This window comes from Oncorhynchus kisutch, linkage group LG15 (genome assembly GCF_002021735.2).
Source record: "Oncorhynchus kisutch isolate 150728-3 linkage group LG15, Okis_V2, whole genome shotgun sequence".
Classification (NCBI taxonomy): Eukaryota; Metazoa; Chordata; class Actinopteri; order Salmoniformes; family Salmonidae; genus Oncorhynchus; species Oncorhynchus kisutch.
Genome location: NC_034188.2, coordinates 53,654,468 through 53,681,700, shown reverse-complemented (window position 1 = coordinate 53,681,700; position 27,233 = coordinate 53,654,468). Strand labels below are relative to the sequence as shown.

At 41.3% G+C, this 27,233-nt stretch overlaps 1 protein-coding gene across 2 annotated transcripts in view; it reads left to right on the top strand.

The window, feature by feature from the left end:
* Window positions 1-27,233, top strand: part of LOC109905469 (G-protein coupled receptor 4-like) — a 49,675-nt gene that overhangs the window by 3,006 nt on the left and 19,436 nt on the right. The window contains exon 1 of one of the 2 annotated variants that reach the window (XM_020502855.1): window positions 22,023-22,092. The exons of the other annotated variant lie outside the window; for it this stretch is intronic. The gene's annotated coding sequence lies outside the window, so the exon portion shown is untranslated. Of the gene's footprint in view, window positions 1-22,022; window positions 22,093-27,233 lie in introns of those variants that run through there. 2 annotated transcript variants of the gene reach the window in all.

Sequence of the window (27,233 nt, the reverse complement as noted above, 5' to 3'; positions counted from 1 at the left end):
TCGCTGGCTTCCCTTGCATTCAATGCTACGGGCAGCAACAATATCATACTCTTTTTGACCAGACAGCATCAAATAGATACACATAGAGAGACAAAGGGGTGCTGTTTCGCTCATTCGGATGCTTTCTCCAGTGGGGTACATTCAGCATCTTGTGAATTGAAGGACAATTTTGAAACACAGAGAGACAAACAATAAAAAATAAAAAAATGTCTTTTATCTTGGTCAATTTTGTGGGAAAGCCTGGCTTCCCTGGGCATCCATGAATACACGCCACTAATACTCTCCGAAATACCTCATATTGTTTAATCGAGTACAGCCTTTCAAACCACAGGGATAGATCAGCGGTTTTGCTCATTTTTAAATTAGTTTCCTCACCTTGAAAGTGGTCTATGGACAAAGAATGACTGCAATCCACAATGCAAACAATTAGCAACATGAGCATTGTGGGATTAATGTTGCAGTCACTCCTTGTCCATAGACTGGAAACAAATATCTAAATATATAAAAATGCTATCCCTTTAAAGTACAGTACCCTTCTTATACACTCAATGTGTATTGGGTTGCATGCTGGCACCACCGTATCTACTGTAGTGTACTGAACCCACTGAACGGGAGCTATGGAGGGTTTTACTGTCTCATTGACTGCATTTTCATGGCATCATATTAAATCATGTCCACACACAATGGCTGGTGGATGATCTCTTCCAGGTCAACCACTCATGAGGGTTCAGTAGCTAGTCCTCCTGCCTCTGCATGCCAGCTTGCGCGCCTGTCTCTCTGGGGCTGGGTCCTCAGTATCCAGGGTCACTGAAGGGGGAAGCGCTCGCACGTTTAATCTAGCCGAGCTAGCGCTGCGTAATTGCTCACGGTCTCACACAGGGGACGTGTGATAAGCATGGACACTTAAAGCTGCAATATGTAACTTTTTGGGCGACCCAACCAATTTCACATAGAAATGTGTTTTATAGATCTGTCATTCTTGTTGAAAGCAAGACTAAGAAGTGGTAGATATTTTCTATTTCTAGGTTTCCCTTTCTTAAGTTTCGTTTTTTGCGTCTTTTACTTTAGGTTTTGTACACCAGATTTTGTACACCAATATTTGTAGTAATGGAAAATATATTTCACGGCGGTTTAGATGGTACAATGATTGTACTCTACACTATACTTGCTTGTTTAGTCACATAAACTGAAATTAGGCAAACTATTAGCAACCAGGAAATGGCGGAGCGATTTCTGCACAGTGCATCTTTAATAGCCTGACAGGTGAAGTGGTTATAGCCCAATAATGAGCGGGGAGCCTCAGCCGACCCTACGACAGCCGACCCTACGACAGCTTGGTCTATTGTTTTCCAGGTAGAGCTGGATTGCCTGCTAAGGTGATGTCATTGGACTGTAGTCTCTAATTTGCTGTGCATGTCACTGAGGTAGACGTTTCACTGGGAATATGCCATGAAAAGGCTTTTGGCATGTTTTTAGCTCTCTTGTGGAAGAAGTTGTATTTTCCGTTTAATGACGATGCATTGAAACCTTTCAATCCACATGCCTACTTGGCATCCTAACTATGAGCTCATATCCCTATATTTGCTGTACCCTCATAAAGCTAACTGAAATTTACATTGCAACAATCCACCTATTCACGTCTCCTGTGCTTATTTGTGTTACATTGGTAAGGCTACCAAGCAAATGTGTGTTTATTCAAATATCAAAGGACTAGCCTCCTTATGCTCATCTGGTTGAGGTGCATTTTTGCATTATGGCAGCTGTGACCAATACCATGCCATGTTTGACATTTTTAAGTCAGATCTTTCATATTCGATAAGTTATTAGGTTTCACTTGGTTTTCAGTCTTGATGATCTTTGCTGACATTCCTGGTTTAACACCTTGGTAGGGGTCAATTCCATTTCAACTCGCTCAGTTTAGAAAAGTCATTAAGAACTGATTCAATTAACATTGGGATTAGGGATGTTAACGTTTAACTGTTAATCGGCCTGAAAATACATTTGACCGGTCATGCTTATCGGTTTATAGGTTCATTTGCATCATTTAGTGTCATTCAATTGGCCACTAAATTGTATTTTAGTTAGTCGTCATGTATCTTATTCATCACACGCGCACAACATACAGCATACATACAGAGCCTAGTTTGCGGAGAGGAATAGCCTATCACCTGCCAGGCAGCACGAGAGTACCTTCTGAAAATGCTGGTACTGGAGTGAAACGTGCTTTTATAAGCCCAGTCATTGTACATTGTACAACAAATAACTATTCTAAAATGCAATCTTGTGTTAGAAACTGTTTTGATGGCCAGGATTAAAAAGAGCTACTTGTAATTCAAGCACACCTTCCATTCGCCATTTGAGTGTATAGTCAACAGTAGGCAGGCTGTCCGCGCGTCACCCACCACTTTGCAACGTGAGCTTGAGGAAAGGAAAGGGGGATACCTAGTCAGTTGTACAACTGAATGCATTCAACTGAAATGTGTCTTCCGCATTTTACCCAAACCCTCTGAATGAGAGGTGCGGGGGGGCTGCCTTAATCGACATCCACGTCATCGGTGCCCTGGGAACAGTGGGTTTAACTGCCTTGCTCAGGGGCAGAAGGACAGATGTTTACCTTGTCAGCTCGGGAATCCAATCTAGCAATCTGCAGTATAATTGTTTGAAACCTGAACGATTTACTTTACTTCAAAGAATGAGGCATGTCTTACTTTGCTTCAAAGTAGCCTAGCGGAAATCAAACCTATAGAAACTTGGAGGCAATTATTTTATAAAGACTTCCTCATGCCATTAACCAGAATTTCTCTACTGTTCTATTAGTTTTCATATCAACTTTCTTTCATTGTCCAGAGGCACAATCCTAGCCATATTAGCAACCCATTCTAGTTGTTGCTATGAGATTGATTGGTGGTGCTGCAGAGATGGTTGTCCTTCTGGAAGGTTCTCCCATTTCAACAGAGGAACTGTGCTCTGTCAGAGTGGTCATCGGTTTCTTGGTCACCTCCCTGACCAAGGCCCATCTTACCCGATTGTTCAGTTTGGCCTGGGGGCAAGCTCTAGAAAGTTTTGGTGGTTCCAAACTTCTTCCATTTAAGAATGATGGAGTCCACTGTGATCTTGGTGACCTTCAATGCTGCAGACATTTTTTGGTACCCTTCCCCAGATCTGTGCCTCGACACAATCATGTCTCGGGCGCTCTACGGACAAGTCCTTCAACCTCATGGCTTAGTTTTTGCTTTGACATGCACTGTCAACTGTTGGACCTTATGGCACACTTTGTGGCTACATTGTGGGACAAAACTTACAGGTGCGTGCCTTTCCAAATCATGTCCAATTAATTGAATTTACCACAGGTGGACTCCAAACAAGTTGTAGAAACTTCTCAGGGATGATCAATGATCGATACACCTGAGATCAATTTCGAGTGTCATTACAAAGGGCCATTTATGTAAATAAGGTATTTCTGTTTTTTTATTTTTATGCATTTGCAAAAAAAAAAAAATCCTGTTTTCACTTTGTCATTATGAGGTATTGTGTGTAGATTGATAAGGATTTTTTTTTAAATCAATTTTAGAATAAGGCAGTAGTGTAACAAAATGTGGAAAAAGTCAAGGGGTCTGAATACTTTCTGAATGCACTGTATATTGTTTGTATATGCAGTGCCAGTCAAAAGTTTGGACACACCTACTCAAGGTTTTTCTTTATTTGTACTATTTTCACATTGTAGAAGAATATTGAAGACATCAAAACTATGAAATAACACATATGAATCATGTAGTAACCAAAAAAGTGTTAAAGAAATCGAAATGTATTTTATATTTGAGATTCTTCAAAGTAGCCACCCTTTGCCTTGATAACAGCTTTGCACACTCTTGGCATTCTCTCAACCAGCTTCATGAGGTAGTCACCTGGAATGCATTTTAATTAACAGGTGTGCCTTGTTAAAAGTTGATTTGTGGAATTTCTTTCCTTCTTAATGCGTTTGAGCCAATCAGTTGTGTTGTGACAAGGTAGGTGTGCTATACAGAAGATAGCCCTATTTGGTAAAAGACCAAGACCATATTATGGCAAGAACAGCTCAAATAAGCAAAGAGAAATGACAGTCCATCATTACTTTAAGACATGAAGGTCAGTCAAGCACTTGTCAGCACTTTCACACAGACATCACAGAGGGAATACAAGCCTCTGAGTGGTCTGCACTCTGTCTGCACCTGTTACCAGCACTTTGCCTAATCTGCAGACCTTCGATTACTCAGCGCTCTGAAAACGTAAGTGCATGTGGATGAAATATCATATAGGAAGGAAGCCTTGGGGAAGAGGAAGATTTCTTCTTCTGTATTTGGAAAGTGCAGTCATAGCTCCAGGGTACTTTATCCATGAGCGCTGTTGTGACATACAAAATGATTTGTATTTTGAATGTGAGGACCATTGGATTGGCATAGCAAATGGTTGGTTGAGTTTAGGTGAAAAAATAATAACTACATCGAATTTAGAGACCATTTCTGTAGAGTCGAGGGCTATCCTTCCTGTCAGAGGTTGTTTTTATTTAATATTCATTGGCAGGGGGAACGCTGCTTGTAAACTGGAGGATTTCCTGACTTGGAGTGGTGTTTTAAACAACAGATGGGAAAAACACACAGAACAAAACATGCCAACTTGAGTTAGTACTGCCTCAGATTCCTTTACACTTCCCAGAAAACCTTTATGGTGGGCTAGGCCTCTTTCCTCCTTTTAAGCAGTAAAAAATGTGCCCTTTCTCACCCCTATTTTAACACTGTGAGGACAGAGGAAAGCTTGTTGGGGACTTGTTTTCTTGACCGTTAATTAAGTAATGTATGGTTAATTTGGGTACCTGTCCCGCATTTGGTAATAAAATCTCATTCTGCTTCGGAGCTCTCATGGGTATCACATAGCTTGTTACTAATACATACATACACACACACACATTCAAACTAGGGAGCACCATGCTCATCAACTCACAACGGAACCATAGTCTGTGTATTATGGTCGTGTCTCATTAGGTTTCATTCACAATGCTGGTCACCAGCATTATGAGAAAGGACTGTCTTCACACAAACAGTATGAATTAGATAATTTAGTTTCGTTTGACCTTTTATGACCTCATGGCAAGCTGCGTGTTTCCACCAGAAGAGTACTAATCAAGTAAAATAAACTAAGTTTGACAGAACAGGAAGTCACACAGGAACTGACAAATCCCAGCGGCACCCATACCTCCTCCACCCAGAGCCAGACCTCTCTTCATTGAAGTGATCTATTTGCACTCTGGCATTCACCTTGTAGCACTACCGTGTATTTCCTCTGGCAGGGCAGCTGTTTTTTTTGTTTAGGAAGTGTCAGTGGCATTCTTCCCCTGTGTACTCTGGGTCTGCTGCCACTTCAAGCCTGTCAACCAGCAGGCTGATAACAGTGACTAGTTGGACTTTGGCTCTGGGACTCTGCATAAAACTTCCTGGAGGATTTCAAAGCCTGAATTCAGACTCAGAAATAAAACAGACTGTCATAAAGTGCTGGTGTTTACAAACATCCCACAGACCTTGTTTATCTATGGCAACTTGAATGCCCCAGTGTGTCCCTGGAGGTGACTGATACTTCAGCATCCTACCTCAGAGGGAGAGGGTGATACATCAGTTGTCTTGTAGGAATCTCGAAAGGGTCGACAGGTCAGTGTGGCCACTGTTCAACACTCATTCATTAATTTCCGGTGCAACAAGCTGATTGGGCCAAATTAAGGCTCAGCCAATAAAACCCTCCGGTGGGAATTTGAGTGGAAAATGTGGCACTTTTATTGAAGTCATTAATTTCCCCTGCAGGACGCCTGCCCTGGGCATTATAGAGACCCGAAGTTGGCTCTCCAGCCGAGCGTGAAATGAGCAGCCTGTTAGGCCAGGATTAAATACCTGCTCTTTGCTTAGGGCCAAGTGAAGGTTGCTGCGGCCGACACCGTACATGGGCTGGTCTCCCCCACATCAGTCACTGGCTGTATAAGTCACAGGGGTGATGCAGGGAGCTAAGGACACTGTGTGCTGCAATGATTTGCAGTGCAGACGTGGAGGCCAAGGCCGATGGTAGCTGACCTTGCCCTTCATCTCATGGACAGTACAGTATTTCACATCATAATGTCTGTCGAATGGGATGCTAGAGCTAGTATAGGTAGTTGACCTCCACAATGTGTCACTCAGTTTAAATTGACAGACTTTGTCATGGTATGAAAGAACAGATTGCCACCAGCCAAATACAGGTCAGCATTCAAATAAAACCAAATGTTATTTGTCACGTGCTTTGTCAACAACAGGTGTAGACTAACAGTGAAATGATTACACTGGCCCTTCTCAACAATGCAGAGAGAAAGAAAATAGAGACATTATAGAAAAGTAATAACATGTAATAATAAATACACAATGAGTAATGATAACTTGGCAATATACATTGGGTACCAGTACCGAGGTGCAGGGGTACGAGGTAATTGAGGTAGATATTGTCATGACTGTCCTGTGAGGATCACAGGTCAGATCAGCATGGCAAGGAATGGAAATGGTTGACAATAACCAGACATTCTCTCACCCACAGAAGAGGCCCAGGGAACTGGGCCAGTTTGATAGTTCACACCCTGTTATAAATTGCAGGAGAAGGGAGCTCTTTCTCCCCCTTCAGTAAAATTCACCAGAAGAATATCTTTGTTAACAGACTTTTCCCGCCGAAACTATAACACGTTCAAATGTGGATACTGGAACAATAATTCTAACATAAAAATGTGGGGAATGGTCAGTGGGGAGCTAAATAAAACTAATGTCATGTTGTTTGTTGTGATGTCATTAAAAAGGTTATGAAGGAAATACTGTAACTTGAAAAGTATTTTCCCAACACTAGTTGTGAAGTCTCCACCCTTAACGTTGTATATGAAATATTAAAATGATGAAAGTATTTTAGTTAAGATATGAATGTGATTTTAGGAGGTATAAGAGGATCTATCTCCTATGAACTGTGCATAGTAAGTAGCCACGCCTCGAGTGCGGTCGGAGAGTGTGTCAGACTGACGGAACCGTCCCATTTGGCCAAAGTGCATAAAAGGATTGCCCACAGAAAATAACATCGGACCAGGAAAGACGAGGAGTTGCAGCCCACATCTGAAGTGGTTTAAACGGTGAATCTCAGAGAACAGGAAACGTGAGCTACACGTTTGAAATGGTTGGAACTTTAAATCTCAACACGAGCTGATGAAATAAGTAGGAATGCACAATATATTGGAGAACATTTCCAAATCGGCCAATATTAGCTGAAAATGCCAACATGTTTAGTTTAATGCCGATGTTAAAAACTGATGTCAAAGCTACCATGCATACCTATATAACGTAGGTACATCACGTAATAATGCCACATAAAATGTTGCGCATACACATGCTACACAGCATTCCCAACCTAGCCCACAATGTCTGCTGTGTGGATCGAGCAGTCAACAAGTCGAGCAGTCATTTGAAAGAGTAAGACATTTTCAGTGAGACAACTCAAAGGCGAAATCCATTAAAGCCAAGATAATGGAATTCATTGCCCTTGACAATCAACCGTTCTCTTTCGTGGGTGATGTTGGCTTTCTCCGACTGGTCAAGCACTGGTACACACTACCGAGTGCGCTATTTTTCAGATGTTGCCCTACCGATTAATAGCGTCACTGCTATTAGCTTCATGACATACCTACTATGGAACACCGTTTGGGTCTTTGCGCGTCAAAAAAGATACGGTAGCACTGTCAAAGCTGTACAAAAAAGTCTGCAAACAAGCAAACACCGGCCACGAACGATGTGTTTTACAATAGCGCGTTGGTAATAAAGCATAATTTGTTCGATTACAACTTCTGGGGTAGCTAGCTTTAGCTTGGTACCTAGCTAGCACCAATACAACCAGCCTGAAAACAATGACCAGTAGAAACTGCAGTCATTTTCATTATTCTTAGCAATGATTTAGGAATCATTGTGAGTAAGTGTTATCTAGGTGTCCACTTGATGTTCGCCTATTGAAATTGAACTTCAGTTCATGAAAATAAATAGCTTGCCAGCTACTTAACCCAGTTGCCTAAAGCTAACATTATAAGTAGCCAGCTAGCTTCATCAGTCTAGTGAGGCTCGACCAGACCGGGTTATGTGTTTTGATTTGATTTGATGATTTGACTATTGCACCTAATCCTTATTGTGGCTAGCTTCACATAAATGGGTCTGACCACCATTTATCAAATAAGAACTGTCTTATAAATTAGGGTTATTTTAGATGATGACACCTAGCTATATAGTTAGCTAGCTAACTATAGCTACCGAAACAGATTATGCCATGTTATTTGACACGTCAAATAGTGTTATTTGATGTATATCTTTTTTGACACGCAAAGACCCAATGGCGTTCCAATATAAGTCCTGGTTGAGAAAGAAACGACTGAACAAATGAACAACGAAACAGCCCAGCAAGTAAGTGAAAGAAATAGATTTTGATGATGTTTTACTGGTAATGGGGTCATACACGTGTATGTGTCTGTGTGTGTGTGTGTGTAAAACCCTTATTTAACTAGGCAAGTCAGTTAAAGAACAAATTCTTATTTACAATGACGGCCCAGACAATGCTGGGCCAATTGTGTGCTGACCTGTGGGACTCCCAATCACGGCCGGATGTGATACAGCCTGGATTCTAACCAGGGATGTTAGTGATGCCTCTTGCACTGAGATGCAGTGCCTTAGACAGCTGTGTCCATGTGTGTGTTAACTATTTAACTATACTAGAATGCTTAAAAGGCCACTAATATTTTAAATATCGATTATCGGTAACGTTTTTTTGGGCAAGGAAAATATTGGATATCAGTATCGGCCAAACATGTAATATCGGTGCATCACTAGAAATAAACTCACCTTCCTTTAGACCAGAACATTGCCAGGTTGTAGCTGTGCATGTAAAGTGATCTGAATCCTGAACCCTCAATAATCAACATAAGGTGTAGGTGACCAGACAATCACTGGTACGGCGGATTAGCTGTCCTAAGTCAGATATCGAGAAAAGCTCATCTAAGTAAGACTATCCTACTACGCTCATCACCAATGGGAACCGTCGACACGGCTGGCTATCTCACGGCTGGCTATCTTCCAGAGTGAACAACAGTAGAAGAGACGGGCCGGACCATTCCGGACAATCAGAGCTTTACAAGCGTGCCTCTGAAAGGCCAACCCACAACCTTTCTAAGAAGGCCTGGTTCCACCAGAGATAAATGGCAAACAAAGCACTCACACGTAAATACATTCATGATTTCTTATTCCAAATGGTCAGCAGTTCATGTGCAAAGTATATGATTAATGTGAGAATAGTTCTAAAATGTATCCACGATTAGTGTCCCTTTTTCTCTCTCTCTATCTTCCCCACCCTTTTTCATTCGTTGTGTACAAGCCGCCATATTTTATCAGTCCACTAGGGACCTTTGTCTCATGTAAAGGGTGTATGTTTATTCTGTGTTATTATTTAGTTAGCTAATAAATAAATAATTAAACCAATTTGCGTAGTACTGAATCATGAGTAAGGCTGGGTTTTTTGCAGATGCACGAGGGTACGACTGTTCAGAATGATGATATGATAAGAGGTAATGATTACTACATTGACTGTTTTATGGATGTGATCAGTAAAGACCTTTAGAGTTTAATTTGGGAGATGGTAACTCTTTAAACAACCTCATCTGTGGTGCCCCAAATCCTAATGAGTTAATTGTTTCATGATTAATTTAATTGGGTAAACAATTAAACATATTTAGTTGATTCAATTAATAACAGTCATCAGATTAATGAAAGTAATGTCATGACAATATGTACATGAAACTAGGAATAAAGTGACTAGACAACAAGATAGATAAACAGTAGCAGCAGTGTATGTGATGAGTAAAAAACGTTAGTGCAAAAAGGGTCAATGCAGATACAATGCAGATTTGATTATCTATTTAGCTAACTATTTAGCAGTCTTATGGCTTGGGGGTGAAAGCTGTTCAGGCTCCTGTTGGTTCCAGACTTGGTGCAACAGTACTGTTTGTCGTGCGGTAGCAGAGAGAAGAATCTATGACTTGAGTGGCTGGAGTCTTTGACAATTTTTGGGGGTTTTCCTCTGACACCGCCTGGTATAGAGGTCTTGGATGGCAGGGAGCTCGGGCCGTACACACTACCCTCTGTAGCACCTTGTGGTCGGATGCCAACCAGTTGTCATACCAAGCGGTGATGCAGGCAGTCAAAATTTCCTTAATGGTGAAGCTGTATAACTTTTTGAGGATCAGAGGTCCCATGCCAAATCTTTTCAACCTCTTAAGGGGGAAGAGGTGTTGTCGTGCCTTCTTCACAACTGTGTTGGTTTGTGTGGACCATGATAGATCCTTAGTGATGTGAAATCTGTGGAACTTGAAGCTCTCGACCCGCTCCACTACAGCCCCATCGATGTGAATGTGGGCATGCTCGGTCCTCCGTTTCCTGTAGTCCATGATCAGTTCCTTTGTCTTCCTGAGGTTGAGGGAGAGGTTGTTGTCCTTCTCCCTGTAGGCTGTCTCATCGTTGTCTGTGATCAGGTCTACCACCATCGTGTCGTCAGCAAACTTAATGATGGTGTTGGAGTCTAGCACGGCCATGCAGTCGTGGGTGAGTAGGGAGTACAGGAGGGGACTAAGCACGCACACCTGAGGGGCCCCCGTGTTGAGGTTCAGCATATTTAAATCACAAGTCACCATTATGGACGTATAAAGGTTGGTCAAATAGATATAACTGTGAACAATAAATCACGGTTATATTTGATATGATCAAATAAATAACTTACAGTGTTACTCCTGTAGCTTAGCTTCCGCTTCATCTGACCACTTCCGTATTGAGCTGGGACTGTACTTCCTGTTTGAGTTTTTCCTTGTAACCATTTGCCAAATGGAGGACAACGGGGAGCTTTGTATGCGTTTCTGTGTGTGGAGTAAAGGTGATCTAGAGTTTCGTCGACCTCTAGTTGCAAAGGTGGCATGCTGGTAGAAATTGGGTAAGACAGATTTCGGTTTCCCTGCATTCAAATGAATTCTGTTTCGTAGGTACGGTAGTAGCCTAGGAGAGACAAATTGCGACAATGGTGAAGTAAGTTTGTGTGCTTGTGTGTGTGTGTGTGTGCGCTCTGCATAGGAGATGTTTATGTTTGCTCTTAAGACCTTTACCAAGACAAAATCCCGACATAATCCTAATTAGGGGGCTAGGTGCATGTCGGCGACTGAGCACACCACATAGTCTAGACGGTGATAACTGCCCGTGACACCTCGACTACCCCTATGGTTAGCAAGGCTGTAATGGTCTACTGTGTGGTCATGCCTCCAACTCCCATTCTGAGCTGCTTTACATCGATGAACTAGGAACTGAAACCAGGGTGTCTGTTGAGCAGCAAGCACATTGCTTTCTGAGATCTTATAACAGAGAAACAGGATCTCTTGCACCTGAAACACTTATGCTGACCCTATTGAGCCCACGTTTCAGCTGACCAGTTAGTCGGATGAAACAAAAAGAAACAGATGAGACCATGATCAAAAGCCAGCCTCTGTAAAGTAGAGCGGGCCGTTGTTTTTGTCAGAAGATTAGAGACTGGCTGGGTAATGAATGTGTCCCTGACTTGGTCTTAGCGCCTCTTATCCATCTCCCTCTGTTCCTCGCTAAATTGAATTTTCTCGCTCCTGGTTGGGTTGGGGCACTTCTTATCTTGATATTTTCACCAACCACCTCATCTTTGATTGAAATTTCAAACACACACATATTCACACATACACACACACACACACACACACACACACACACACACACACACACACACACACACACACACACACACACACAAAGCTTTGGTCTTATGACAGTCAACAACTCATACTTAAAGACAGTGCGGTCAGAGTGAGTGACGATAATTATGATTATCATATATCAAGCGTGATAACTATCTCTTGCCCACCGTACTGGGTTTGGATTGCTGGTTTTGCTACTTATATTTTGGTCATGACTCTGTTATCATGCTTGTGGTTTTGTTTGGCCATGTACTGTACATTTTCAACAATCTCTCTTATGAGTGCATTTTCAGTTCCAGCTAGTGTACAGTTGTGGCCAAAGGTTTTGAGAATGACACAAATATTAATTTTCACAAATTCTGCTGTCTCAGTTTGTATGATGGCAATTTGCATATACTCCAGAGTGTTATGAAGAGTGATCAGATGAATTGCAATTAATTGCAAAGTCCCTCTTTGCCATGCAAATGAATTGAATCCCCCAAAAACATTTCCACATATCCACAGTGTTGACGAAGACAAGGCAGGAGATCACTTTGTCATGCTGATTGAGTTCAAATAACAGACTGGAAGCTTCAAAAGGAGGGTGGTGCTTGGAATCATTGTTCTTCCTCTGTCAATCATGGTTACCTGCAAGGAAACACGTGCCGTCATCATTGCTTTGCACAAAAAGGGCTTCACAGGCAAGGATATTGCTGTCAGTAAGATTGCACCTAAATCAACCATTTATCAGATCATCAAGAACTTCAAGGAGAGCGGTTCAATTGTTGTGAAGAAGGCTTCAGGGCGCCCAAGAAAGTCCAGCAAGTGCCAGGAACGTCTCCTAAAGTTGATTCAGCTGCGGGATCGGGGCACCACCAGTACAGAGCTTGCTCAGGAATGGCAGCAGGCAGGTGTGAGTGCATCTGCACGCACAGTGAGGCGAATACTTTTGGAGAATGGTCTGGTGTCCAGAAGTGCAGCAAAGAAGCCACTTCTCTCCAGGAAAAACATCAGGGACAGACTGATATTCTGCAAAAGATACAGGGATTGGACTGCTGAGGACTGGGGTAAAGTAATTTTCTCTGATGAATCCCCTTTCTGATTGTCATCCGGAAAAAAGCTTGTCCAGGGAAGACAAGGTGAGCGCTACCATCAGTCCTGTGTCTTGCCAACAGTAAAACATCCTGAGACCACTCATGTGTGGGGTTGCTTCTCAGCCAAGGGAGTGGGCTCACTCACAGCCATGAATAAAGAATGATACCAGCACATCCTCCGACAGCAACTTCTCCCAACCATCCAGGAACAGTTTGGTGATGAACAATGCCTTTTCCAGCATGATGAAGCAACTTGCCATAAGGCAAAAGTGATAACTAAGTGGCTCGGGGAACAAAACATCAATATTTTGGGTCCATGGCCAGGAAACTCCCCAGACCTTAATCCCATTGAGAATTTGTCAATCCTCAAGAGGCGGGTGGACAAACAAAAACCCACAAATTCTGACAAACTCCAAACATTGATTACGCAAGAATGTGGCCCAGAAGTTAATTGACAGCATGCCAGGGCGGATTGCAGAGTTCTTGAAGGGTCAACACTGCAAATATTGACTCTTTGCATCAACTTCATGTAATTGTCAATAACAGTCTTTGACACTTATGAAATGCTTGTAATTATACTTCAGTGTTCCATAGTAACATCTGAAAAAAATATCTAATGACACTGTAGCAGCAAACTTTGTGGAAATTAATATTTGTGTCATTCTCAAAACTTTTGGCCAGACTGTACATCTATATACAAGCACAGCTGGTAGGATGTAGGATGTATCAGTAGTTAGTTAGTAGTTAGTTAGTTATCAGTAATCTAAAGGATGCATAATCAAGTATGTAAAAATAGTATCCTAACACTTGACATATATTCCTTGTCAGCTCTGGTATCCAGTTAGACTAGATGTGATAAGTCTCTGTCATCACCTATACATTAAGAAAGGAATGCATTTGTGCTGGAGTCTGGCCTAGTGGTTAGCCCCCCAGACTCTAAACCATATATTCACTGGCGATGTGGGTACAAATCCTGTCTCTGTCCTTCCTCTCTGCATCTGTCTCCCTTTTAGCCTACATTTCCGACCATCACTGTCTATAAAACAATAAAATAACAGTTAATAACCTTAGTGAAATTGTTTTCAATTAAAATTGAGATAAAAAAAAATAGAAATAGCTTCTTAACACGGAACCCAAACCGGCTGTGCGCCATCGTGCGCCATCGTGCATACATTTATTTTGTCCCCCCACACCAAATGCGATCACGACACGCAGGTTAAAATATCAAAACAAACTCTGAACCAATTACATTAATTTGGGGACAGGTCGAAAAGCATTAAACATGTATGGCAATTTAGCTAGCTAGCTTGCACATTCTAGCTAATTTGTCCTATTTAGTTAGCTTCCTGTTGCTAGCTAATTTGTCCTGGGATATAAACATTGAGTTGTTATGTTACATGAAATGCACAAGGTCCTCTACTCTGACAATTAATACACACATAAAATGGTCAACCAAATTGTTTCTAGTCATCTCTCCTCCTTCCAGGCCTTTTCATCTTTGAACTTATATGGTGATTGGCATCAAAACTTTCATAGTATTATCACAACGACCGGCAAAACAGTTTGTCTTTCAATCACCCACGTGGGTATAACCAATGAGGACATGGCACGTGGGTACCTGCTTCTATAAACCAATGAGAAGATGGGAGAGGCAGGACTTGCAACGCGATCTTCGTCAGAAATAGGAATGACTTCTATTTTAGTCCTTGGCAACGCAGACGCTCGTTGACGGGCGCGAGCAGTGTGGGTGCTATAATTGAATAACATGGATTTCTAAATGTATTTTGTAACACTCGCGCATGCGACGTGTCCGGTCTGGTCAGCATGTTAGCAAAGAGCCATTTCTAAAGCAAGAATTTTGCTAGGACTGTCTGGGAGTGGTCTGAGTGGGCAGGGGAAACTGAAAACTATCTGTTATTGATAGAGAGGTTTGGAACTCTCTTTCTTATTAGTCTATTAACTAATTTACCCCCTGGTGATGTCACCAGACAGGCCAAAACTCCATCCCACCTAAACAGGTTGAAATTTCAGGTGGTCTTTTCAAACAGCTCCTACACTAAAAGGGCATTATCATTTTCACAATTTCACAGTGTTAAATTAAATAAGCAATGCTCTTTTATATACAGTTCCAGTCAAAAGTTTGGACACACCTACTCATTCCAGGATTTTTTTAAAATTATTTGCTATTTTCAACATTGTAGAATAATAGTGAAAACATAAAAACTATTAAATATCACATGGAATCATGTAGTAACCAAAAAATAATTTCTCTGCTTTTCTAGTGGTTTTCATATCAACTTTCTTTCATTGTCCAGAAGCCAAAGGCATAATCCTAGCCATATTAGCAAACCATCCTAATTGTTGCTATGAAATTGATAGGTGAAGTGCTGCAGAGATGGTTGTCCTTCTGGAAGGTTATCCCATCTCCACAGAGGAACTGTGAGAATGAGCTGGTTGAGAGAATGCCAAGAGTGTGCAAAGCTGTCATCAAGGCAAAGGGCTACTTTGAAGAATCTCAAATATAACATATATGATTCCATGTGATATTTCATAGTTTTGATATCTTCACTATTATTCTACAATGTAGAAAATAGTACAAATAAAAACTAAATATTTACAGTATATATAAACACCAGGAAACCACATTTTGTGATTGCAGTGGGCCTTTTAAATGACTTATTTTGAGAATGAAAACATGAAGCATTATTTAATATACTTCCTGTTACCTAGTCACCTTACACAGTTCTGAAAAAGGCTAAGTCAAATTTGTCACTACATGAATAGTTTGAATGTGAACATTGTGAGGCTTGTATAGTTGTGCACTGCTCTGATTCCTTGTGAAAAACCAAACTACGTGCTGTGAGCAGTTCTTAATTTGAACAGATGTTGTGTTGACCATTACAAAAAGGAGAACATTAGATCACTTCAAAGCCATCACCAGGCCAGTGAGGCCACACAAAGTGCCTGTGTCTTCACATCTGAGTTTGGCCTCTGGCAAACATATTCCAAACAGTGGTGACAGGGACTCTTGAAAACAGATGCCCTCGACAGTCATCTAGCTCGGTTCAGTTGAGTTCGGTACAGGACATTGTGTGACACCAGAGACTCAGCACAGTGTGGCCTCTCCACCAGCTGGAAGAGCAGGATTCCCCGGAGAGCACAACAACATATGAACTCAAATGTGTTGAACCTAAAGAAGCTTTCAACTCTTATCCACATTCTGTAGATAGCATTGCTGTGTTATGGTACAGTACATTAAGAAAATAACAAATCCAATCAAATTGATTTATATAGCCTCAAAGTGCTGTATAGAAACCCAGCCTAAAACCCCAAACAGCAAGCAATGCAGGTGTAGAAGCATGGTGGCTAGGAAAAACTCCCTAGAAAGGCCAAAACCTAGGAAGAAACCTAGAGAGGAACCAGGCTATGAGGGGTGGCCAGTCCTCTTCTGGCTGTGCCGGGTGGAGATTATAACAGAACATGGCCAAGATGTTCAAATGTTCATAAATTACCAGCATGGTCAAATAATAATAATAACAGTAGCTGTCGAGGGTGCAGCAAGTCAGCACCTCAGGAGTAAATGCCAGTTGGCTTTTCATAGCCGATCATTAAGAGTATCTCTACCACTCCTGCTGTCTCTAGAGAGTTGAAAACAGCAGGTCTGGGACAGGTAGCACGTCCGGTGAACAGGTCAGGATTCCATAGCCGCAGGCAGAACAGTTGAAACTGGAGCAGCAGCACGGCCAGGTGGACTAGGGACAGCAAGGAGTCATCATGCCAGGTAGTCCTGAGGCATGGTCCTAGGGCTCAGGTCCTCCCGAGAGATAGAAAGAAAGAGAGAAAGAGAGAATTAGAGAGAGCATACTTAAATTCACACAATTACACTGGATAAGACAGGAGAAGTACTCCAGATATAACAAACTGACCCTAGCCCCCCGACATATAAAATACTGCAGCATAAATACTGGAGGCTGAGACAGGAGGGGTCAGGAGACACTGTGGCCCCATCCGATGATATCCCCGGACACCCACCCACACATTCTTATGGCTCCTATACAATACATGTAATAGATACCAACAGTTTGACAGGCATGCTTCCCTCATCAGGGTTTCATCTTGTACAGTATATGTTGTGATGTCACAATAACTATTTCCAATGGCAGTTGGACTTGAGATGGCCATGTGTTGCCCTAGTGTACAGCTGCATCCTGTGGGTTTAGAATCAGTGAAGCAAGTAATTCCTCTAAAGACAATTATTATCTTACGACTTTCATTTCTTTTGTTGAATAATATGTGTGATTCATAGCTAGATGTATGAGTGGCAGCATCTGTATTATGTTGGTTACATATTATTTTTCCACCCCACCAGTTATTTTGTCAGCAGCCGCTGCTGCAGCAACCTACCCACCCGGCACACACTGGTTGAATCAACGTCGTTTCAACGTAATTTGTCAATGTCTTGTGACGTGGAATCAATGTGGAAAATACAATGGATTTGAAAAAAGTTATCAATCAGCACTGTTTTCATCTGATTTCAACCTGCGTTGTAAATGTTTAAATTGGGGTAAAACATCAACTTAAGTATATTGACTTAACCTGACTAACATGTTGTTACATCATTCTAATTTCAACATAATCATCAGAACTATGTATACGTTGAAATTCCATGTAGAGACGTAACAAATATTTTACATCCTATATTCAATATACACTGAGTATAAAAACATTAAGAACACCTGCTCTTTCCATGACCAGGTGAACCCAGGTGAATGCTATGATCTCCTTATTGATGTCACTTGTTAAATCCACCTCAATCAATGTAGTTAAAGAATGATTTTTAAGTCTTGACACAATTGAGACATGGATCATGTATGTGTGCCATTCAGAGGGTGGATGGGCAAGACAAAATATTTGAACGGGGTATGCTAGTAGGTGCAGGCGCACCGGTTTGTGTCAAGAATTGCAATGCTGCTGTTTTTTCCCTGTGTGTATCAAGAATGGTCCACCACCAAAGGACATCCAGCCAACTTGACACAACTGTGGGAAGCATTGGAGTCAACATGGGCCGGCATCCCTGTGGGAAGCATTGGAGTCAACATGGGCCAGCCTCCCTGTGGAAGCATTGGAGTCAACATGGGCCGGCATCCCTGTGGAAGCATTGGAGTCAACATGGGCCAGCCTCCCTGTGGAAGCATTGGAGTCAACATGGGCCAGCCTCCCTGTGGAAGCATTGAGGTCAACATGGGCCGGCATCCCTGTGGAAGCATTGGAGTAAACATGGGTAAGCCTCCCTGTGGAAGCATTGGAGTCAACATGGGCCGGCATCCCTGTGGAACGCTTTTGACACTTCGTAGTGTTCCTGCCCCGACGAATTGAGGTTGTTCTGAGGACAAAAAGGGGGTGCAGCTCAATATTAGGAAGGTGTTCCTAATGTTTGGTATACTACGTGTATAATGAGATGGTTGGAAGTATGTAGAATTTCACATTTTATTAGACATATTTTATTTAAGTTAGAGGAGTAACTTTCAACGATTCAATGTTATTTAAGTAGTCTATGCAAATGAGTATGGAAGCTGACCAATTTCTAAATGTGTTGACATGATAGCTCAGCTTAATCAAACACACCTTGTTTCCATAGATAAGCAGGGTACATAGAGGAAGGCATCTGGATGGTGGACTAGTTCCCATTGAACTGCATTGCCAGTAGGAGTCAATGTTCAGGCTGCAATCGTTGAACTGTGTCTTTACATTTTATGTCAATATACAGTACCTTTTTATTTAGGTTGATGGCATGATGTTAAAACAATGACGTTGATTCAAACATAGCATTTTACTATCAACATCGAAACAAGATCAAATAATGTGTCTAATCAAAATAAAAAATGTAACACAATCTCAACCACCCCAATATTGGCTATTTTGAATATACAGTAGGGTGAAAAATATTTATATGGTGAATTTTCATTGGAGTTTAAACGTATACATCGTTCTGATTATTATGCTGAAATTACAACCTGTTAGTCAGGTTAAGTCAATGTATTTAAGTTGAAGTTTTACCCTAATTTCAATGTTTACAACGCTGGTTGAAATTAAAACAGTACTGGCTGATTTTTATTGATTTTTTCTTCTTAAATTCAATGTATTTTCTGCGTTGACCCCACTTAACAATAGGTTGACAAATGACATTGAAACAATGTTGATTCAACCAGTGTGTGCCCAGTGGTATAGGCGCCTGAGCAATGGAGCAAACGAAGCAGCTGCACCCCCACTTTCAAAATGAACATGATCCAGTGGGTAATTAGTTATTTTCAATGATTAGTAATGTTTTGAGCTAATCTGTTTTACAATAGATATGTCCTTCTTATATATGATATAATAATGAATAGATTGCATTATGCACCCATCGTCGCCTTAAGATGAATGGTTTTGACCATTCTAAAGTTTTGCTTCGCTCCAGCGCGCCACTGTTTAAGTTCAGTGCAGTTAGAAAGCACTAGTTTCATCACTGATGTTTAAAATGAAAAGGCACCTGCCTACATATATATTTTGTTGTGCTGTTGTATCGTTGTTTAATTTTCCGATGCACTCAGGGTGTTGTTACATGTCATTTTAGTGGCGTGCACCAAAAGCAAATTCATTGTATCGTTTCACTTCGCCTGTAAGAACTATGATGAGCCTCGCAGCCTGGCATGTCTGATTAGGCTTCGCTGTATCGCTGCCTCTGACTCTGGGTAGCCTGCCCTTCCATCAGCCTACCAGAAAACTGCATGCTCAGTAGTTGGTGTCTGTATGCGCCTATGCACAAAAGGGAAAATTACAGGATATTTGTATCTCTATAAAACAGCTCTTCTTGGCTTGGTAAGTAATATCGACCAAATTAGCCATTTCTACTTTCGTTGCATGAAATGTGTATGCTGCTGAGACAAGTTAATTTGAAACATTGTCATGGTGACACTGTAATGTGACAGCACCTCAAACAACAGCACAAAAAAGTACAGGATATTTGTATCTCTATAAAACAGCTCTTCTTGGCTTGGTAAGTAATATCGACCAAATTAGCCATTTCTACTCTCGTTGCATGAAATGTGTATGCTGCTGAGACAAGTTAATTTGAAACATTGTCATGGTGACACTGTAATGTGACAGCACTTCAAACAACAGATGTGGGGGGGGACTACCCTTTGGTTATTCCTCATACTTTTCATGATTATTCTGTTTCTTCACGATTTGTTGTCAACTATGTAGGCTACTGTGTTGTTTAAAAGGCCTTTATTAAACAGAATTACAATTGAAAAAGAATTGGAGAATAATTTATAGTAGTCTAGTCCTGTAACTGCATGCTACATATTTGTTCAAATATAAAACCCTTTAATTTCCTCATCTTAAAATGGAAATATTTATAAGGTAGGCTACAATAAAAAAAAGTGTGGTTTTAAGAACCAAAACACAAATACAGTATGCAGTGCTGTTCATTGTTTCTATTCATCAAATCAGGCCCACACAATAACAAAATATGCAGGCTGTATATGAGTAGCATGGTAAAAAAATTTTGGTATGAGGTTGGTTGGAGACCCCTGCTCTAACCCAAACCGTAAAAAAATGACCCAAATTGCCAGAATTATTATTTCTATTGCAGATTCAGGGCAGCAATTTATGTATATATATATATATATATAGCTGTTTAAAAAAAATCACATTTTATAATGATAAATTCATAATACGTTAAAAATAATATTACTATGTGATCAAATTTAAATGCAACCCTTTAGTTTGCATTTTCAAGTTGACAGTTCTTGTTCAATGCCCGACCAGATAACACTGTGTCACGTTCACTGTCTTCAAACTCCCTGTCATAGATGAGTCAAGGCACAGCGTGCATATAATTCCACATCTCTAATAAAGTGAAACCTTTACAACAACAAAAAAACAGGTAAACAGAAACCGAACGTGACGCAACCATGGCGCACACAAACACACAGAAAATAATAATGACCCACAACATTAGGTGGGAAAAAGGCTGCCGAAGTATGATTCCCAATCAGAGACAACCATAGACAGCTGCCTCTGATTGGGAACCACACTCGGCCAAAAACAAAGAAATAGAAAACATAGAATGCCCACCCAAATCACACCGTGACCTAACCAAATAGAGAAATAAAACGTCTCTCTAAGGTCAGGGCGTGACACACTGCCATATTGAGAAAGACACTTTTTGAAAGATACATCAACATTCACATCTCTAATTGTACTACATTATTGTGATTGCATTATTTTGTGACAATAAGACAATGAAAACTTAATGTGCAATTTAACAATGTATTTTCTTAAACTACCAAGTACAGTACATCATTCTAATTCTTATTGTGTAAAACAATGTTATTACTCGCATTTTCAATTTAATTTCCTCATTGTCTTGCGTTATCCTGACACATTTTGGACAGTTTGGACTGTCAATCTATTACTGTGGGTGGGATTGTCAGGGAAGGAGCAGGATATTTGTGAGTCACAGGGTTGGTAGAGTTTCAGACCTGTCAATTAATTATTGAGGGTGGGATTTTCAGGGAAGGATTAGTAATCTAGTGATTAAAACGTTTTTTCAAAATAATTTTTTGGTCCCCCAGACCCCCTGAAACAAGTGGGTAATCAAGTATATATTTGGGGGATGAAATTACAAATACCAGAATAATGTACATTTCATGTTTTTAAGATTGATATTTGAATGCTCATCATCTCACAATCATAACTATCTGATGAACCCATGTCTTAATCACAGCTGTGGAATGAATGCATTCCCATTAGAATACAAAGTCAAAGTTATTCAGAGACCAGAGTCAGGGAGGTGCAGTCAACATGATCCCTTTATCCCGTTGACCTTTCCCTGTGCCTTATGCATTCAGTTGAATACAAATACACCTTAGCTGACCCCTCTGTTTGTTGCCTGTTTAGGAGACCTGCTAAGCCCTCTCATACTGTAGTATCCTCTCACTAATCTTCCCCAATGAATGAATAATCATGCAGCTCAATTTTAGACCCGTCATCCTATTTCTCTCTCTCTCTCTCTCTCTCTCTCTCTCTCTCTCTCTCTCTCTCTCTCTCTCTCTCTCTCTCTCTCTCTCTCTCTCTCGTTAAAGTGAGGGGGAAACAGAAGCGCCTCTCTCTCTCCCGGGCATTGCTGGTGGCTGATTAAAAGGATGCCAGGTTCGTGCTCACCACCCCCACTGTGTTTATTGTTATGAAACTGATTCAATAACTCAGGGTCTTTCCCACCAGACCTAAGGGAGTTGACAGAGAAGGGTCCTCGCAGGGGCCATCTGGAAGCCTATGTGTTTAGACTCATTATTAAACTGGGACCAACTGGGCCGTCCACTGGGACGCCTGTCCAAAACACAGACTTGCGAATGACGGTGACACTGTCCAACTTGTAATGTCACTTGTCCAACTGGCTGTGTTACAGGAAGGGAACAACCCTCCTTACCATTGCTAATATTAAGTGATGTTGGGTCATTATGGTGACGGTATAGATTGCCTATCGGCACTTATCTGGAGTGAGGTCGATCTACTTTTGAGGTAAGGATTGGACTAGGAGAAATCTGATCATAGAATCATATATTACCTGGAGTGTATTCACCATGTCACTTGTGTCAAAGCAATTATTCTTCAGACAGTACAGAAGTTTATTACAATCTCAAAGTTTCCCTATGAAAACAAGTCATAAGCAAAATAAATTGTTTATGAACTGTCTATTGTGGCGCCAGCTTCTCAATTGTCCGTTCACCATAGGGTTCACCAAAATGGTTACTCTTCTGTCTGTCAGAAAAATAATCGTTTGAGTGGTTGCTGTGCGACTTGGACAGCCATCACCATGGGAGATAGACCTGTCTGAAAGAGGCTCACATCATCGTGTGCTTCCCATCTCAATCCAAACAACACTGACAATTTCTCCCGGGCTGAAATAGATCAAATGATGATATTATGGTAGCAGGTTTTCAGGCTTAACTGTGTTAGGCAGTTTTAAGTATATGTGCCTTTTGAACATTGGCCAGGGGACCCTGCTAATTCAGTTGAACAAATGCACCTACAGTATTCATGTGCAGTAAAATGGTGATTGTTGTTGAATCTAAAGATCGCAAGTCACCATTATGAAACGTTTAAAGGTTGGTCAAATAGATATACAGTAACTGTGAACAATAAATCACAGTTATCTGATATGTTTAAAATAAATAACTCACAGGTGTTTGGAGGTTGCTGTTCTTCCGCTGTGTGAACCCTGACTAACCTGAAGCTAATGCTCCACTAACCTAAATTAACCAAGGAAACAAAGAAAGGCCAATGTGTTTAGTGAGTTCAATACTGTGCAATCTCTGTTTTCATTGGCATTAAAGGATTAGTTCAACTAAGCTAACCAAATAGATGCTAATCTCAATAGATGTATCCTAGTGTTTTTCCTATGGCTACATATCATTTTTAACTCTTTCATGATGGCACAGTATTGAGTCTAATGAGTTAAGATTAAGAAGACAATGTCTAGGTCCCTTTGTCCTGGATTTACTTGTGTTGTTAGGAGTAGCAGTGGTGATTTTAGCATGTCGGGCTTGGTGGGGCAAACAACCCATTTTTTAAGATGTGAGCCAGCAAAGCCACTGCACAACTCCAAACAATACATGAAATGCATTATAACTGTTACAAACAGCGACCACAAACTTTTAGGGTCTACATCAAGCTGTCCCAAGAGTGGAGCTTATGGCTGACTTGCTTCAATAAATATGGATAAAAGCCGCATTCTCCTTCAATAATAATGAATGTCGACATGAGTTTTGACTTTTGAACCATACTCAAACATTATTACGTTCATGTTCACAGTGTTCGTTCTGATATAATTAACACTAAGCTCTAAGTATAAGCAAGTGCAAGCAAACGAGCTGCGAAGAGTTAGGCCTATTCGTTCAGCAATTTCGAAATGGACAGCGACAACAATTCAGATAGATGTTGAGGCCTTAACTTTACTCTTCTTTAAGTCACCAGAGAGAGAGAGAGAGAGAGAGAGAGAGAGAGAGAGAGAGAGAGAGAGACCCAGACTCGGATATTAGCCTACCATTTGAAGTGTTTTATTAGTCCTATGTAGTCTAAAGGAAGGACAATACAATCACAAGGATCCACTTTTGTAGACAACATATAGACGCACTGACAGCGTATTGCATAAACAAAACAGCCCTCGCAATATGAACTGGAATGACATGGGTCTATTACTGAACTTTTTGCTGAACAAAAGTATTTGAATTGGAAGAGACTGTCACTGGCAACCATGGTTACAGGGAGGGGATACTGTAATATAATGCTGTTGGGTCTATAACTTACCACCCTCCTCGCGGAGAAAAGCACCAGAGCTAACTATAACACACAAAGTAAGAAAAACAATGAAATGCATCATTCTAACATTGCCTAAAATTATTAATAAGATAGTAATGAGATAGACCTATATAAGCAATATAACAATGCCGATGTACAAACTATGACGATAAGTGATTAAGAGGCAAGCCGTAATTTCGATTAAGACGTGCGCAAGCTGAGACGAATGTAGCCGAATGTTCAGCACTTTTGAAATGGACAGCGATATAATTCTGAATATGGGCTGTTCTTAGAGTATTCTGAATGTACACCAAGTCCGAACCGTAGGATAAATAACGGGGGCACATAGGGCAGACAATGAAAGCTATTACAATGGGGGCAGGTAAGCAGGCAATGAAATCTGTTGCAATATTCAATGATGACATTTCTCTAAAACTGGCTATAGGCTAGATGTGCACCACCAAGTCAGAACAGTAGGCTAAGTTCGAAGGAGAGAAGGGACCAAATTCTTAGGGTGAGACACATAGGCTATTAACTACGTACTACACAACATACTTAGTATTACTTTCTTAGCTACAGTATACATATCTCCCTGGCATATTACATCACTTATGTAGCAGCATACTAGACATATTTATGGACTCATCATTGTTGTGCTGTGCTGTCTTGAACAGGAAGTTGGCAAGGTGGTCCTTCTCGTGGGCAAACTTCTCAATTAGTTAGTCATCAAAGTCTGGCATTCTCTGGATGAGGTCATGCTGGTCATACAGCATGGCCCAATGCATTTAACCTTTTCTCGCCCATGGAGTTGCGAGTTGTTTTGATCTTTTTAAGGGGGAAGAGAGACCCATCTCAGACAAGGCCTCCTGCAGGTTGTTGAGTGATTTCAGTAAAGAAAGTGCTGTCTTTCCAGTGTGCAGCTCAGGATGCCGGTAGAGAGTGGACAGCTCCGTTTTCAACTTTGCCCAAAGGCCATAGTTTGGTAGCACACTGGAGATCTGCCATCAGAAAGCAATAAACATACTGGGAGAAAAATGAGCTGTCCACCAACTTTGCTGCCATTAAGTAGTTATTTTCAGAAAACCTTTCTTACACATGAGCAGCGGTTGTGTCGCATGCCTCCTTCATCACGGGTGCAGGGTTAAGTTTGCTCCGCCTTGGCTCAGTGGCATCAACATGTCCTTTGACCAGTGCATTAGTTTGCTCGCAAATATTTTGAATGTTCCTCTTGAAGTTGTTGATTGCTCTGGCGATTCCTTCTGCATCAATGGTTTGTTTCTTCATTAAGTTGTACAAAACATCCATCTCTGGCATGACCAAGTAAAAGAACTCGAGCGGTTGCAGAAATGTGTTATTCTTGAGTTTCATGGACAGGCCATAAGCCTCGCTGATGATGATCTCATCCCATCCAGGCTGCGTGTGGATGTCCTCCATGCACTGGGCCAGTGCCCCACGGTCCTCCCACACAGCGTTGACGCTTCTGCTTTTGAAGTTCCATCGTGTACCCAGTGGCCTGGTGACCTGTTCGTTGATTCAGCGAGAGCAGAGAGTCTTTTGGGTGGAAGAGGAGGATTGGTCTGCCAAAAACACTAAGCACACTCACTCTCCCTGCACAAAGTTGCTGAAGCGTTAGATTCAGTTGGTGTGCCGAAACAGTGCACAAATTACGCGTTTGGATAAGTCTCCTTCAGTAGCATTTGGACACCACGTACATTTGTGCAACCAGCTTCTCCTTGACATTCAGTGGTGCTAGGACTTGTTTGATAGTGTTGGAGAAGCCAACACCAGTTTTGTCTTTCACCTCTACAAACTCCAAAAACCTCTCCACACACTGTGGTCTGGTAACATGTAGTGCAGCACTATTACCATCTATGATTTACAGGAGACATCAGTGGTCTCGACTGCCTGTACAGACGCAAAATGAGTCTCAGACACCTCCTTAGCTATAGCTTCTCTGGACACTTCATACATACAATCCAAAAGTGTGTTTTGGATCGTGCTTGATGTAACCTTAGAAATTGGTTGGTCGTCATAATGCCTTTGTAGCCTGTAATCTCCTTCACGCATGGTCTCAAAAATACACCTGAAAACGCCTAGGCTCAAGGAGCCGGCCGACTCATCATGGCACCGTAATTGCCACACAATTTAATGCATGCTAGAATTCTGTCAAGCGCCTATTCTCCTCCGTTTGTTGGTTGTGAAGGTTGATGGCTCGTTTATATGCAGTGTCTAGCTGAGCCACAACGTTTGATTTCCATAGTAATCCCAGTTTAACAGTGTTGTTTATATGTGATGCACAATTCTCATGTTTTGAAACCCTTTCAGACAGACGTTTTTAAATCCTTAAACTCAGACTTGGACCAAACACCCTCTCCACTGAATAGCAGGCAGGGGAAGCAATGATTACTTTAAGATGCTTGCAGTTAGCCACTGCTTCCTTCCAAACCACTCATTGTTGAATTTGCGATTTCTGACTAGTTGTGTAATGTTTATGTACAATGGCCGATGAGCACCGAGACATTTTATATCTAATTTCTCTTCATATGACAAGGATTGAAAAGGATTTGCCAGTAGATTGTCGACTTGATTCTTGATGATGACAGCTAGCTTGCTAGCTAAGATTGATATATTGTAGATATAATTCTTGGATGGGCACAACTAATGTAACTCTCTGGCAGCACCCAAAGGGCTTGAATTTTTGAGCTCTCCCCGCAGATTTTGCGGTGACGTAGTGTCCCCATGAGTGACAGAACACTGAGCCAATCACGGCGCAACTAGAACATTACCAAACCTACGCTCTGTATTTCCGCTGGCTGCCCCACCACCACAGAAAGCATTTAGCTTGTAACGGTATTCGTCGTCTGAAGAAGAGGAAGAGGACTCATCGGACCAAATTGCAGCGTGGTAAGTGTTCATGCATTTTATTGGAACTAAACACTATAACAAAAATAACAAAGAGAATAACCGAAGCCGTCCTGTAAGCTACAAAACAC